Source organism: Populus nigra, chromosome 1 (assembly GCF_951802175.1).
Source record: "Populus nigra chromosome 1, ddPopNigr1.1, whole genome shotgun sequence".
Taxonomy (NCBI): domain Eukaryota; kingdom Viridiplantae; phylum Streptophyta; class Magnoliopsida; order Malpighiales; family Salicaceae; genus Populus; species Populus nigra.
The window spans coordinates 8,793,915-8,811,733 of NC_084852.1; positions in this window are offsets into that span (position 1 = coordinate 8,793,915).

The following is a 17,819-nucleotide window of genomic DNA, read 5'->3' on the forward strand; positions in this document are numbered from 1 at the left end:
TGTCTAGATGAAATGTCATTGCTAACATCAGAATTTGAGCAGGTGATCCGCATGAAAGTTGTTGGAAATTGTCGTATCTTTCCATCCACCAAATTGAAAGTCATTTTGCATTCTAGAACTCCAGCTATGGGTAAAATTCTGAGTAGTATTTGGGCTGGATTATAGGACAGATTCTGACTTCTCTTTTGTGGTCAAGCTTTGAATTTGAAAACGGTAGATTTGGGTCTTCCACTCTTCATGAACGTTGTAGGCCTATTTCTTAGATTTCTAGCCATATAAACCAAACTGAAATCCAAGATCTACAGCTTCAGATATGACCCAATAACTGAATAGTGTTTCAATTTGAATTAAATCAGCATCTCTTTTTTAAGCTTAGCCTTTTCTTTGTCCTTTCACTTTCAATAGTTAATCACATCAATCAATCCTTTGAATTGTGAGATATGCCTGCATTTAAAATGAGCATTTACCATAACTTAAAGCTATCTTATATTATTAGATTTGTTATTATAAAACATGCTCTAGTTAAGGAGTTATTTATACTTCAAATGCAAAATGATGATATAAAACCTTGATAAAAATGCATTTTTAAGTACTAATCAATGAACACACTAGTTATCTATATTGGAGCTAGTAACATCTATGATTAGATTCACAAGATAACATTGTTCAAATTTTTTTTGGAAGAAGTTATTTGACTATTAGGGAGTTTGAACATGTTAGGATATAATATAAACATAATTGATATGCATGATTTGAGAACATGGAAATGGATTAAATTGTTTCAAGGAATGAACTAATAGGTAAATTAGTTGTGCATGAGACTAATTATTAAATATTTATAATACTTTCTAATAAAATGCAATAACCAAAATATTTGGCAGGTACATCTCATTCCAGGGTTGATTAGTAAACCATTTCTTTTTTACTTTTATTTAGATTTAAACATGTAATTCATAAAGTATCAAAATAATATGTAACATAATTCTATATTTTTTGGATTATGTAACATATAAATTCAGACTAAAACCAACTATCTATAATACTTTTGATTATTTTTTGAACAAATATTGATGTGTATGTTGATGTAGACAACATAATAAAAGTAATCTTAGTTTCAAATTATTATTTTTTTGTGCATCACAAAAATTTATATATACTTGGAGACCCTGATTTAATGAGATGAGATAGGGTCTAGGATGATTGGACCATGATTTGTGCTAATGAATGATTATAAGAAAGAAGTTCGTCGATAACTTGGTACAGTTTAAATATAAAGGAAACTCTATTGAAATTTTGGTAAGTTTATAAATAGATAAATAAAGTATGCCTTTGGAATGAATGAAATTGAAAAACAAATCACCATAGTTTGAGGATTAACCTAGCTAAATAATAGTCATGTCGTTATGTATTTGAGAAAATATAGTTGTTACATGGGAGGTGCTTACGTTGTATAGGTGACTCTTATGACGTCTCCTAGTGTAAAAGTCTGACCGTATGACTCGATTAATGTTAAAAGATCCCAACATATCCTTTATATTTGAGGGTACATTTTTTTTTAAAATTTGGCAGAGTTTCGTTTGTATTTAAGACATCTCAAGTTATCAACTACTATCAATTTACTCATTCAACCCATCGTCACAAGGTCCCATAATTTCGGACCTTATATCAAACCTCATAATTCCACATCTCATACAATCCACACAATATATATATCCTACGAGTAAGTTCAATATGAATAGAGTCCAAACATCATATCATACAATTTAAAAGAAAAGGAATACTAACATGCAAGAAAGTATTTACAACATAATAAGTGTTCTTAAATATTTCAAAATGGTTAATTACAAGAAAACTAAAATACTACATGCTAAGCTGAACTTTTTTAAATACATCAAGGTTTACACAAAAGTATACTACATAAACACGTTAATTCCCTTTTATTTAAGTTAAATATTTACATAAGCTTCACAAAGTAGAGTCCTAAACTAATGATCTTCCTGGATATTTGAAGGTCCTGTTACATAAATAAACATACCATTATGTTGATAAAGAATATATATATATATATATATATATATATATATATATATATATATATATATATATATATATATATATGCTCATGTAATGAATACGAATGAGTATTAATTTTCTATCGGATCCATAAGAATTCTAACAGAGAACTTATATTTTGCTTGTATATCTTTTAAACCCAATTAACACTCATTTGTATATTCTTAATTTGAATACTCTTATTTACTTGCATGAACTGGGTGACCTTGCAAAGTCTAATCTTGTAATTCATTTCCTAGCAATCCTATCACAGATGCCATTAGCTGAAGCTAATCTTGTAATTCATATTCCGGTAATCCTATCACGAACCATTAGCCGAAGCTAATCTTATAATTCATATCTCGGCAATCCTATTATGGATGCCATTAGCCGAAGCTAATCTTGTATTTACGCTAGACTTTGTTTACATTGAACACGACATTTATTGTAATTGCATTCATCAGAAGAATTTTAAATTGTATAAGTGCAAATAGGAGGAAAATCACGCACTTGCTTTGCCTGTCTTGCGACCTTCCCTAACAACAGATCTAATCCTGGTTGCTCCTCCTGAATCATAAGGAAGTTTTTGGTTATGATTCCTTCAAGCCGACATTATAGAGAATCTATATTCATCCATTACTTATATGTTACTTTCTATACATGTTCATTTCCTCATAATAACATACATACATATATCATGTATATTTTCAGAGTTAGTGTCTCAATGTGCAAGTGTTCATATGACTCAATTCTTATATATATATATATATATATATATATAGTATTCACGTGAAAGTCTACCGTTACTGTCTAGACATTGAACTGTTAGTGTCCAATTTTCAACTGTTACTACCCAATTTTGAACTGATACTGTCCAATTTTTAACTGTTACTGTCCAACCGTTATTGTCCAGACAATGAACTGTTACTGTCCAACTTTGAACTGTTATTGTCCAATTTTCAACTATTACTGTTCAATTTTCAACTGTCACTGTCTGAACACTCATCAGATTTTTAACTATATTTAAAGTTGTAAAACTCCATTTTAAGTGAGATTGATCTCGTTAGAAAGCTAAGACACGAGGCTACAAGTTCTCTGAAGCGAGGAGAATCTAGTTTTGCCTCTAAAATAATCAAAATTGCTCATTAACTAATTAGTCCTACTGCCCTACATAATCAGTCATGACTCAGTCTCAGTTGGTAACCCATAACTGGAGTTCTACATCTCCAAATTGAGCAAGACCAATTTCCTTGGTTAGCTAACATTCAAATCTACAATTCTTATAAGGAACCCGATCCTAATTCCCTCATCCTCCTACCCGAAATCTCACCGAAAGTCAGGAGACAAGTCTATCCAGAATTGTCTCTCCCTCCCCTTCACACAATACTTTCATAAACTACATACCACACACATGAATTAACTTAATCTCAATAATAAGTACGTTTTCCCCAATTTATGTCTAAAAACCCTAACCTATGATTCAATATCAAGGCATCAATTCTTTATCGAATTTAAAAATGAATTTTTTAAAGATCATGTTTAGAATACCTTACCTGGTACAAATTAAGATTTTGATCTTCAACCAGTTGAAGACTTTCAACTCCCTCCTTTCTTTTGTTATTGTTTAATTTCTTGGTAATCCTTTGCTCTTAAGTGTTTATCCCATCTATAAGCTCTTAATCTTGGATGGGTTCTTAAAATTTTAGTGTTTCTCTCTTGATTTCTCAAGAATGGGTATAAAATTCCCTATCTTCTCTCCTTATGGTTCCCATAGATTTTTGGTGAGGAGAGAGTATTTATACTATATATTTTCCCTTATTTGCATTTAAGCCCCCCTTTTCCTTTAAGTGTATTATTCTCTTCAATTAAATCCAACCCTCAACAGTTGTACCGGGTTTATTATAATGTCTCAAATTATTTCACCCGGAAATTTATATTCAAAAATTTCTGAATTTCTGTTTTTATTTAACCATATGCATGAATTTCTTCACTTTTATTTTTTTTATCCCAGGGTTTACATCTAGTGACAAAAAACATAGCCAACCTATGTTTGATCATTATTCTTTTATTTGTTTTAAAATTGGTTTTCTGTTTTTCAATTTTATCTTCAATATTGGATTGGTTGAGAATTAGACTTTATGATTTTTTTTAATGCGGTGATCCTAGTCTCATGACTTAGGTCACCGCTATGAAATGTTAACACAAATTGACATTGATATTTATTTTATTTTATTTTTAACATCAATTAGTTTTTTTTTAATTTCATCATTTAATAATGGATTTATTAAATATTGAACTTTTTTTTTATTTTTTGGCCCAACTTTATGACTTAGGTTACGAGTTTATTATGCTAACTTGGATTGGCTCAGAGATTTTTTTTGTCATTTTTTTTTCTAATTTCATTCTTTAACATTGAGTTATCTTAAAATTCAACTTCATAGTTTTGTTTTTGTGGCAAGCTTTATTTTTTAACATGTCATCATCATCATCCTTTTTTCTCTTTAGATTAGGTATATTTACTATCATTTCTTTATATATATATATATATATATATCATCATCATCATCATCTTCATGGTATTTATATCCTCTCTGAGTCTTCTGCCACATCAATTCCTTAAGCTTTTTGGTCTCCTTGCATCTCCGCGATTGCCGACCTGTAGCATCATCATTTGGGTCATCCAACCCCACGCATTTTAAACTTGTTAGTTTCTAGCAATAAAATTATATGTACTTCTAGACGTTCTCTTCCTCAGTGTCAAGCTTGTCCATCAGGAAAGTCATCGCGTCTATTGTTGCGACCTACGGGTAAAAAAATTACTGTCCCTTTTGATTTAATATTTAGTTATGTTTGGGGTCCTGCCCCTATGTTTTCTTCTGATGGCTTTTGTTACTTTGTTATATTTATTGATGTGCATACCAAACATATATGGTATTATTCGCTTGTTGCCAAATTTGATGTGTTTTCCATCTTTTATCGTTTTCAAACTCTTGTTGAGCATCAATTTTCACTTATGTTTTGGTTTTTATGCCTCTAAGGTGGATACCTCCTTATTTATCTTCTCTGTTGGTGTTGATATTTGTTATCTTCAGGTCTATGTTGATGATATTCTTCTTACGGGTAACAACTTCTTTTTGCTTTAACGCTTCATACAGCTACTAAGCTCAGAATTTAAGCTTCGCGACTTTGGTACTGTTCATTATTTTTTGGGTATTGAGTTTCAGTCTACTGGTATGGGTCTTATGCTCTAACAATATATATATACACTTGACATCCTTACTCGAGCTGGTATGTTATCTTGCAAACCTGTTGATACTCCTATCTCTACATCCAAAGGTATCATACTGCTAGATCCTTTATTTTCTGATGCTACATGCTTTAGTCAAATTGTGGGTACTCTTCAATATCTCACTTTTACAAGATCAGATATTTGCTTTGCTGTTAATAGAGTATGTTAGTTTATGCATGCTCCTACAGATTCTTATTGGGCTGCGTTTAAATGCATCTTGCGTTATCTTAAAGGCACGATAACACATGGACTACATATTACTTGTAGTTCTTCCTTTACATTACATGGCTTTACAGATGCAGATTGGACATGTAGTATTGATGATAGAAAATCCACGGGTGGTTATCTTGTGTTCTTTGGTCAGACATCGATTTCATGGAAATCAGGTAAACAAAGTACAATTACTTGCTTTTCTACTGAAGCTGAGTACAAAGCATTAGCCGATGACACTGTTGAGGTTATCTGGCTTCAATATTTATTAACAAATCTTCAGATTCTGTCTGCTTTTGCTCCTATCATTTGATGTGATAAGCTTGGTGCCACTTATTTATCTGCAAATCTTGATTTTCATGCTTGCACAAAATATGTTGAGGTTGATTATCATTTTGTCCGAGATAGAGTTGCAAAGAAGGAGATTCAGATTCGTTTTATTTCCTCTCAAAATCAACTTGCAAATATCTTTGCTAAGCCACTTTCTACTGCTTCATTTACTGCTTTTCCTTTCAAGCTTTGGGTTGATCCTTTACTCTCAGCTTGAGGGGGTATATTATAGATGTACCTATATAGAAAATAATATAGGCATACTTTTATGTTGTAATCTCTACCATTATTATTGTATATTACCTTACACATATATATAGAAAAGGTTGGCTACCCAATATGTTAAGTCTCCTAATTATTCTCAACTTTCTCTAACACAAATTGTTTTTAGGTTGGCTACCCTCTCTTATTTTTGTATTTTTTGTATTTTTTTTGGATTATTTAACATTTTCATCACTATTAGATAGATAAATTATCGTTGGTATTACTGTTATTACTTTTTCCCCTCCTTTTCTTTTCTACAAGAGTGAAAGTTTTTGTTGATATGTAGTGATATTCTATAGAAATTACCACATGGATAATCAATGGACGATGGACTAGGAATGGAAGCAAATGAATATGAATAAAGAATAGAGAGTAGCGGAGAGGGGGATGTTGTCTGTGAAGTGAAGATAGAAGTAGATGATGAACGGTAACACTGAGGTACAACAACATTTAGTTGCATAGACGTCGAACATTTTCAGTTTGAATGTGATCATTTTGAATCCAACCATTACATCTTTTAAGTAGAAGGGTTGGTCAAACTATGAATGTGAAATGTGATCGTTTTGAATCCAACCTTTTTCAAGTTTTTCAACTATGAAGCTGAGTTTGAGGAAGGCATCTATGAATCAAATTTGGTCACTAATGACTTTTCTTTTTCAAATTGAAGTGATGGTGAACAATCCAAATTGCATAGGTGCACGGTCCAATTCCAGCTTTTGAAGAATAAATCTAATTTACTGCAATATTTAGGTCATTATTCGCTTGTTATAAGCTTTAACGCAAGCATTTTGTTTTACTTTATGTGTAGAGCCTTTTTAGTAATTAAATGTGTTAGTAGACCACAAACTGTATTAGTGGTAACTATATATGCTCAACATAATGCACATGACTAATGTTTTTTTTTCTTCAATTTAAATCCAATTTGATTGATGATACTAGGTAAAACAACATGCGTTGTCCAGTGTTTCAGTTATAGGGCAACTGTGTTGTGGATGTATTCATTTTGGAGCAAAGATCTTGAAACTCTTCTTTTGCAATAAAATGGTAATCACCTTGTTTAAGGGGTATTTGAAAGTTTAATAACAGTTGTTTTTTTAAATGTTTTTCACTCGAAAATATATTAAAATAAATTTTTTATTTTTAAAAACTTCTTTTTAATATCAACACATTAAAACAATACAAAAACATAAAAAAATTAAAATTTTATAAAACACTGTTTGGAACAGAGTAACTTTTTAATGGGAGTTAAGAATAATTGGGAGGCTTAACCTATTGGTTAACCAACCTTTTCTATATGTGTGTGTGTGTGTGTGTGTGTGTGTGTGTGTGTGTTTGTGTGTGTGTTTGTAGGGCAATATACAATAGTAATGGTAGAGATTACAACACAAGAGTATGACTATAATATTTCTTATATAGTATACATTCTATAATATCCCCCCTCAAGCTGAGGGTGAGGGCTTGACCTGAAGCTTGAATCGAAAAGCAATAAACAGAGTAGTAGGAAGCAACTTAGTAAGAACATTGGCAAGTTGATCGTGAGAGGAGATAAATCGAATCTGAATCTCTTTTTTCATAACTCTGTCTCGTATAAAATAATAGTCAACCTCAACGTGTTTAGTACGAGCATGAAAGATAGAATTTGCAGATAAATAAGTAGCGCCGAGATTATCACACCAAATAGTAGGAGCAGAAGCATAATGATTTGCGAATCTTTTAATAGACACTGGAGCCAGATAACCTTAGCAGTGCCATTTGCCAAAGCTTTATACTCAGCCTCGGTGGAGGAGCGAGAAACGATGCGTTGCTTGCTTGATTTCCATGAAATCGACGTCTGATCAAAGAAGACAAGATAACCACCTATAGATTTGTGATTATTAGTACTACCTGCCCAATTTGCATTTGTAAAGCCATGTAGATCAAAGGAGGAACTGCGAGTGATATGTAAGCCATAGGTAGTTGTACCCCGCAGATAACGTAGAATGCGTTTAACGGCACCCCAATAAGAATTTGTAGGAGCATGCATAAATTGACAAACTCTGTTAACTACAAAGCAGATATCTGGTCTCGTAAAGGTGAGATATTGAAAAGTACCCACAATTTAACAAAATTGTGTAGGATTAGAAAACAAAGGATCTGGCATTATGGTGACTTTGAAAGTAGAGATAGGCGTATCAACCAGTTTGCAAGAAGTCATACCAGCCCAAGTGAGGATGCCAATGATATAATTATGTTGTCAGACCTATAGTAGTGGATTGAACCTCAATGCCTAAAAAAATAGTGAACAATGCCTAAGTCACGAAGCTTTAACTTTGAGCTAAGTAACTGTATTAGGCTGTGAAGTCTAGTAGAGTTGCTACCCGTAAGCATGAAAACCAATAGAAAGCAGAAAGTCACTCAGATGAATGTACCATGCATGTGGGCCTGTTTTAAACCATATAGAGATTTATACAACTAGTATACATGAGAGGGAATAGTAGAATCAACAAAACCTGAAGGTTGTTTCATGTAGACCTCTTCAGCAAGAACACTATTGAGGAATGCATTATGAATATCAAATTGATGGATCTTCCAATTACTCAAGACCGTAATAGATCGAGAAGACTAATCTGACGGTCGCTTGCTTAACAACTAGACTAAAAGTTTCAGAGTAATCAATGCCTTCTTGCTGAGTAAAGCCTCTAACAACCAAATGTGCCTTATATCGCTCAATACTGCCATCCATATAGTGCTTTATCCTGTACACCCACCGACTACAAACAACATTCATCGAAGGATGAAAAGGAACCAGGGACTAGGTGTTATTGGAGCGTAGAGCTTGAATTTCATCGTGCATAGCACCATGCCACACCTCATACTTGTTAGCATCAGAGAAGACAATGGGCTCAGAGGTGGGAGAGTACATTACCCGAGAGATAGGTGCAATATAGGAGGCTGCAGACGCTGTGAGAAGTGCAGTTTTTGACAGCCATGGGCGAAGGACCTTCAGATGCTAACGAGCAGCAGACTGATGGGGAGAGGACTATGAACTGGGAAGCTGGTGAAGCGGATAGGAGGAGAGATCAACAAAAAGTTGCAGACCTGCATAGGGATCTGCTAAAGAACCTGTGTCCATAGCAGCAAATGAAGAAGAGCATGCTGCAGAATATGTGCTGGCAGTAATAGAAGGCTTGGAAAGATGCAATTCTGAAGCAAGAGAATCCGTGCCTACATAATGATATTCATAAAAACATGTAGATGGTGGCATACAGGCAGGGCTGGGTGATAGTGGTATGGTGGCAGATAAAGGTGAGGAACTGGGTAGTTGTTTCTGTGGGGCAGGAGGTGCGGCAAAGCCACTGTGAGGGGTGAGTGGCGAGGTTGCTGGGTTAAAAATGGGGGAGGTAATCAAGATGGGCAAGTGTGTAGGCTGGGTAGAGGTGGATGTGAGCTAAGCTATTCGTTCAGATTTTGCAAGTAGAAACACATTTTCTTGAAAACGAACATGACATGAAACATATATACTTTGAGATGCTAAATCAAGACAACAATAACCAAGATGAGAAGAACTATGCCCTAAGAACACACATGGAGATGAACGAAAATCCAACTTATAAGCATGGTATGGATGCAAAAAAGGAAAAATAAGACACCTAAAAGCACGTAGAAAATCATAATCAAGAGTACGATTAAACAAACATTCAAAAGGAGACTGATTTTAGAGGACAAGAGTGGGCATGCGATTGATGAGATATATTGATGATTTAAATGCATAATTCCAAAATCATAACGAGGCACTACATTGTCTTAGGAGGGTAAGACCTGTTTTAATATGACGATGGTGACACTCAACGTTGCCATTTTGCTCATGTGTATGAGGACAAATTAACTGGTGATGAGTATCAATAGTTTGAAAGAAACTGTTTAGCTTGCGATATTCACCACCTCAATAAGTTTGAACAAATTTAATTTTATGGAAAAACAGATGCTCAACAAGCAGTTGGAAACGTTGAAATATAAAAAACACATCTGATTTGGCAAAAAAAGGATAATACCATATATATTTTGTATGCGCATCGATAAAGATAACAAAGTAGCGAAAACCATTAGAGGAAAACATAGGAGCAGGGTCCCAAACATCACTAAATATTAAATCAAGTGGAGCAGAAGTTTTATTACTCGTAGGTTGCAAAGACAAACACGAAGACTTGCCAAGCGGATAAGCTTGACATTAAATAAGAGAGTGCCTAGAAGTACACGTTATTTTATTTTTGGAAACTAACAAATTGAAAATACAGGAAGTAAGATGACCCAATCGATGATGACATATATCAACAGTCGCAGAGACGTAAGAAGACCAATATGCTTGAGGAATAACGGTGGTAGAAGACTCAGAAAGAACATAGATACCATCATTGCTCTGACCGGAAAGGAGCACTGCTTTGTTGGTGAAATCCTTTACATAAAATACAGAGGCATGAAATTTAAAACAAACATTATTATCACGATAAAATTTTTAAACGAATAGAAATGGTTTGGTAATATGAGGAACATGAAGAACGTTAAATAATGTAAAGGTGCGTTTAGGGGAATGTAACATGGCATGCTCAACATGGGATATGGGAAGACCCTTACCGTCACCAACATGCAAATGATCATTACCAAGATAGGGAGCAGAATCGGTCAGAGTTGCAAGATCAGGAGTAACATGCTGGTTCGCATCAGTATCCAGGAACCAACTTCCTGCAGAAACGGAACCAACAGTAAGATGAGCAGAAGGCTGGTGGCTGTTGCTGTGAAACTGAGTACATTGAGCGATGTGGTTGAAGGAGAAACAGAGTTGACACTTGATAGTCTACTCAAAAGGCCGGTGAGGAGGCCACTCCCTGAACCAGCAGATCGTCTGGTCTGCTGCTAGTTGCTCTGCTTCCAGTCTGCAGGGGCAGAAGAATGAACACCATGAAAATCAGACATCTGCTGGCTGTTGTTCATACATTTATCATGCATGTACATAAAGGAAAAATAGGTTCCCCCTTTCGAGGTTTACTCCACTGGACGGAAAAAGATGGATAATAAAGAAAGGGGTTAGAGAGAGGCTCATTGTCAAAATGAAGTTAAGAGCATCAAAGGTGAAGTAGCTAGACTCAGATCTCCCTAAACAAGTGTTGAGCATCAAATGGAAAGAGAATGTCTGCACAGTTTTCTGTGGAAACACTGCTTGTCCACGTCCAAGTGAAGCTGCACCTCTCCTTTTCAGTCTTGAACAACAACAACAATGCCTTCAGTCATCAACTAATGACAACTTTGGTTCTTGTTCAGTTGCACTACTAATTGTTCATCGCCTTCACATCTTCCAATGGCACTAAATAATTGTTAGCCTTCTGTGCATGGTGCATTAGCCTTATCTGAAGTTACCCCCACTGTGAGCTCAATTCCAGTTCAACATGATTAGACACTGAACTTCTACGTGGCAGAGCTCTCTCTGTAGAGATTTGTTTGGGGATCTGCTAGTGGGAAATGCAAGAGGGAATGTAGTATTTTCATATGCTACAAAACTTTTCCCCATCAATTTCAGAACCGAAACACTGAAGTAGGCAGAAGGGTCAAACCTGGTCTGAAAACATGAGCCGTCATTGAACTTCAACGCGGCAGAGCTCTCTCTGCAGAAATTTGTTTGTAGATCTGCAAGTGGAGAATCCAAGAAGGGATGCAGTAGTTTCTGATCATCTATAATTTTCTCTCATCGGTGTTAGCTTGAAAATGCAAAAGTAGGGAAAAGAGACAGGCCTCGGCTGAAAAATAGAAAGAAGATTGAAACTTCAACAGAGTAGAGCTCCCTCTACAGGTGTCTGTTTGCTGCACCGTCAGTGAGGAATCAAAGATGAGACAAAGGAGTTTTAGATTCATCAGGTTCTCTTCCAGTTTTGACAATGTGTGATTCCACACGTCGGTAATGGCGATGCCACATGTTTCTGGGCACTGCCAAGATTACCAAGCTGTTGAAAGGTTTCCGACAACCCTCAACCAACCACAACAACATTGAAATATTGACATGAAGTTGTGTGGATTGCCAAAAGAATTGAGCTAGCTATCAAGAGAGGAAAGATTGAAGGATCTACCATGGATTCCATAACAGTAATGAGAGTTGAATCAGAAGATGACTCTCAATTGAGAAACCTCAGTCATTTTGCCTAGTCAGGTCTTGCCATAACATCAACTGCTCAAATGTCTTTGCCAAGATTGACATTCATCTGCCACTCAAGTTTGTCGACCAACACCTGTTAGATTCCAGACTTGTTACACCCACTTCGATAAAATTGCATGCAACCACCGTGGTATAATTCAAACGAGATGTGAATCTCATGGTGGTTTCTTAGGCCATTTTAGTTGGACAGATGCAAGAGTTTCAAGAATCGAGCTGAGTTTGTGAAAGATGATGTCATCGATCATTTTGTCACCAGAACATCATCAGAATAACAAGTGATCGAAGTTGCTCGGCAAAACAAAGATATGGCCAGAAAAGCTGATCCAAGAATGGTGCTGAATTGTCCATCATTTTATTATGAAGTTGTCATTCCGCATTTTGTTTTGGGGTCACATCTCATCCTTGAACGAAACATGTCTTTTCTTTGTCTTTTTGTTGTTTTGAAATCAAGAGATGCTTCTTTCAAAGGGTATTTTGACAAAAATATTTTTTTTGATCAAACTCCAACATACAAAATTAAAGCTTGTCAATCCTGAAGATTAAAAGTGTTTTGATTGTGGAAATGACTTGATGCTTGAAAATGACATGAGGTGACCAAACAATTTTGAACTCATACCTCCTGAAACTGAACCACACATCATATAGCTAGTTTTAGCAGTATGCATAATGACATGTAGTGGATTCAATAGTTATGGACTCGTGAATCATGATTCTTACAAGTCCAAATCATTACACTGGATGAGGTCAAAATTTATCATTTCTAACCGACCTTGCTTGAAATGAGAAAAGGCCATCTTTGTTATCCTTTCACATTTCTTGAAATATTATCCCTTGTGGTCCCCATTTGAGCCTGATAAAATATTTTCTTTCAAGAAACCCTGACTAGGATCACACCCCGCACTGGGGGCAAATAAGAAAAGACAAAAGTGAAAGAGAAGGCTTAGAACAAAAGTCCAACGTTTGAGAGAGAGTTAAAAGAAAAAAGACTTGGACTGGGGGGCGTGTTAGAAAACTATGAGAAATGCTATGTGAAAGCCATGACCTTTGGCATCCATGATAAAGCCCCTGAAGTTATTAGATGATTGAGATTGGTTATTCATCAAAGAAAAAGTTGGATTTGCATATAACCTATGTTAAGAGAATTCTGATATTTAAGGTTAATAAGGTTATATGTCATTTCCTCTACAAAGACAACAATAGAAAAAGAGTTGATGAATAGTTTGATGTTGATCCTAGGTCTTTGAAACCCTCAAACACCTTTTGAGACTGAATTTTCCTTTCTTTCATAAGCCATGAACCATAGCCTGCATTACGTGTTTTAAAAAAGCCCTTTTTAATCAAGTAAACAATTTGAATCGATAAATGGCGCTCTCAAAACTTGAAGAGCTTTTCCATAAGAGTCGTGGCTTCATGAATTAAGCTACTTGTTATTATGCATGCTAATAAAATTGGTGCTAAAAAGAAAACAATCTTTCTTGATGAATCCTCAAGTTTTGACTTTGAGTCTTTTGTTTTCCTTGAAATTAACAGAAGGTCACCTCATCACAGATCATCAAAAGATATACTTAAGATCAAAGATTAAAACTGATACAAAGAACCATGAAAAAAGTCATTTTAATCTTACAATGGGTCATTTATGTCTTCAAAATACAAGACAATTAAAGGACTTCATTGAATAACGTGTGTTGGATCTTTGACCAAACAAGCTTGATTTCCAAAAATACTTTTCAAAATTGACATCTCTCTGATTTCATTTCAACAATTAGATTTGAATAGACATGAGCATTGAAATATGAGATTTGATTCCAGAACAAGGAAGATTGTCAAACAAGAAGAACATCGATTGAATTTGCAAAATCCTTGACAAGAATGACATCAACATTTCTCGACACTCCTTGAAAAGTTGACCATCTGGGGGCAATACAGTGGATCCTAGGTAGGAAAACAAACAGTTTTCAGATCAGCTGGGGGCAATGAAAGATGAGCAAATGATGAATCAATGCACTGAGGATAATGGTGTTTAAAGAAAGCTAATCAGCAGGACAAGCATTCAGATCTTTACTAGGGGCAATGTTGTTCAAAGACAGTCAGTGATTTAGTGAACTTCAACAACAATTGATGAGCAACGCTGCACTTGAAGGGCATTTTATTATCGTCAGCTTGGGTTACCCTTTAAAACATGGCTATGACTCTTGACATATGTTATCAGCTTAAATGCGCACTTCACCGCATGAATATGGGTGATGAACATCATTGATGATGCCAACACATTTCCTTTCATGATCTGATTTGACAAGCTGAGAAGAATCCATGAAGAAGAACATTGAGCTTACAACGATGAGCCCTTTTACTGCAAGGTATGAGATCCATGTCTGGATGACTTGACAGTTCCAAAAAGGCTGGTAATAACATATACTTGAAAAGTATTGTTTCAACTGGAGGCAAGTTCATGACTGATTAACAATCTTGATGGGTTGGCATGATGCACACAACCAATCAGAGGATAATTCTCAGAAGAATCCAAAGGAGATAAAATCTTTCATGATGAATCAAGCAACACCACACTTGGGGGCATAGTCAAGCTTGATAAACAGCGAGAGCAGTAATAATCATGGACGGCCTAGGATGGGCACTGCACTTACATTTGAGTGGAAGGCTAGCACCCGAATGAGCCAGTATATGGGAAGAGCAAAGAAGGCTTTGGTTAGCAAACAAAGGCACCCTATGACGATGGATCATCAAAGGGGGGGACCTATATTTCACATCAGGTAAGGATGCATGCATGTCATCTAACCTCAAAGCATTGCACATACTTGATTTGTTACAGAAAGATCCTCAATGAAGTCCAGCAAGATAGTGGAGAAAGAAAGAATCATTGAGTTGATGATGAAAGAATCGGTTAAGATCCTGGAACGAGAAGAGAATGAGATGAACCCTGCCAGTAGGAGAATCTCAAAACGAGGAGATTAACCCCGTCATCAAGAGGAGTCTTCAAGTCAACCTGCAACCAGAAGGTGCCAAGTTTGTCAGCCTTATCTTATAAGGACTGCTCCAACCAAGTCTTTTTGCCAGGTAAGTCATATTCTATCTTTGGGTAGGTCACCCATAACAATGAGACCACTTCATATTTTTTCTATCTTCCATCTGGGTAGGTCACCCATTATAATGAGACTGCACATCACATTCTTTTCATTTGGGTAGGTCACCCATAACAATGAGACCACTTCACATTTTTTCTATCCTCCAAACCCATAATAATGAGACCACTTCACATTTTTCTCATCTTCCACCTGGGTAGGTCACCCATAACAATGAGACCACTTCACATTTTTTCTATCCTCCACCTGGGTAGGTCACCCATAACAATGAGACCACTTCACTTTTTTCTCATCTTCCATCTGGGTAGGTCACCCATTATAATGAGACCGCACTTCACATTCTTTCCATTTGGGTAGGTCACCCATCATAATAAGACCGTTTTTCACATTCTTTCCACTTGGGTAGGTCACCCATCATAATGAGACCATCATTTTTTCTGGGTAGGTCACCCATAGAATGAGACCATTCTCCATTTTTTTACTTGGGTAGGTCACCCATTATAATGAGGCCATTCTTCCCTCTGGGTAGGTCACCCATAAGAATGAGACCACTCTTCCCCTTTTCCACTTGGGTAGGTCACCCATCACAATGAGATCATTTTTTCTGGGTAGGTCACCCATTAGAATGAGACCATTCTCCATCTTTTTTACTTGGGTAGGTCACCCATTATAATGAGGCCATTCTTCCCCCTGGGTAGGTCACCCATAAGAATGAGACCACTCTTTCCCTTTTCCACTTGGGTAGGTCACCCATCACAATGAGACCATTTTTTTCTGGGTAGGTCACCCATTAGAATGAGACCATTCTCTATTTTTTTTACTTGGGTAGGTCACCCATTATAATGAGGCCATTCTTCCCCCTGGGTAGGTCACCCATAAGAATGAGACCACTCTTTCCCTTTTCCACTTGGGTAGGTCACCCATCACAATGAGACCATCTTGTATTTGGGTAGGTCACCCGTCATAATGAGACCATCTTTCATTTTGGGTAGGTTACCCGTCATAATAAGACTACACACACATTTTTTAGTTTTTGGTTTAATGAGGTCGCCAGATGGGGTCTCATGTAGCTTTGGTTAAAGGAAATCACCAGATGAGATTTCAGGTTGACCGAGCTACACACATTCTTTGGTTTTGGAAAAGGAGATCGCCAGATGGGATCTCAAGATAAAAAAAAAAAAGAGAGAAAGAAAGAAAGGAAGAAAGAAGAGGAAGGAAAGAGAAGGAAGAGAGAACAAAAAAAAAAGAGCAAGGCCTTTAGATGAGTGGATATTGAGTGACAGAAAGACAAGTTTTTCTTTACAAAGCTTACTATGCAAAACATTGAGGAGTTTTGCTTCGTAAGCATTGTAAAGAGGGGGCATCTGTTGCTACTTAATTTTTGACCCATGTTTTCGGTAATTTTTCAGAAAAATCCAAAAAAAGTGAAAAAACATTGAAAATCCAAAAAAATACATTTTTGATATATTTGCGTCGTTTTTAGCATTTTCAACGTCATCTCAAAAGAATTTAAATTTTCAAAGGTATTTGGAACGCGTTCAACTTTTAACGCGTAAATTTTATGACCACTGATTTTTCTTGTTGAGTTGACGTTGATATTGCTCGCTTTCAAAAATACAAAAAAATAAAAAAAATCAAAATTTACAAAAAAAAGAGGAAAAGAGAAGGAAAGGAAAAGTTGAGGGACTAGTTTGAAAACCTAGCAAAACTTTTCCTATAAATACCATGCTACACTGGATTTCCAAAGAGGAGGGGGCAATTTTGATATTTGAGGAGAGAGACAACACAAAAACAAAACCCTAAATCTATCTCTTCTCCAGGCCGCCGTCTGGCCAGCCCCCCACCCCCCTTTGGTTTTTTATCTTCTCCTCACAGCTCCTTCCCCTTTGGCCGCTCATCCTTTGGAAACCAGAGTCAACCTGCCTCTCCACAGTTGCCCCACACCATTTCCTTCTCCCTCAGCCACACACCCGACAGAAACCAGAGCTCCCCTTCTCCTCTCACAGCCCCCAAAACCATTTTTCCTTCTCACAGCCGACCCCAACAGCTCCATCGCCGGCCTTCACCGACTATCCCCTACAGACCCGAACCAGAACCTCCACATCCACCGACAGTACCACCCCTCGGTTCTCTCTTCGCCCTCACAAATCAACCTCCCTTTTCCCTCTCCATCGCCTTCCCCTTTCATTTCCTTTTCTCAGTCGACCCATCGGTTTTCCCAAACCAGAGAGCCTTCACGCTCCCCTTCCACATCAGCGCCGTCCACAAACCGGCCTCCAGCAACAGCCCTTCTCCAGCAGCATGCCCACAGGTGTCGTCCCTTCCTCATCTGCCAGAGCTGCCCGCCTTCTTCAACCAGCAGCGACGAACCGCAGCCATCACAGACCGATCCAGA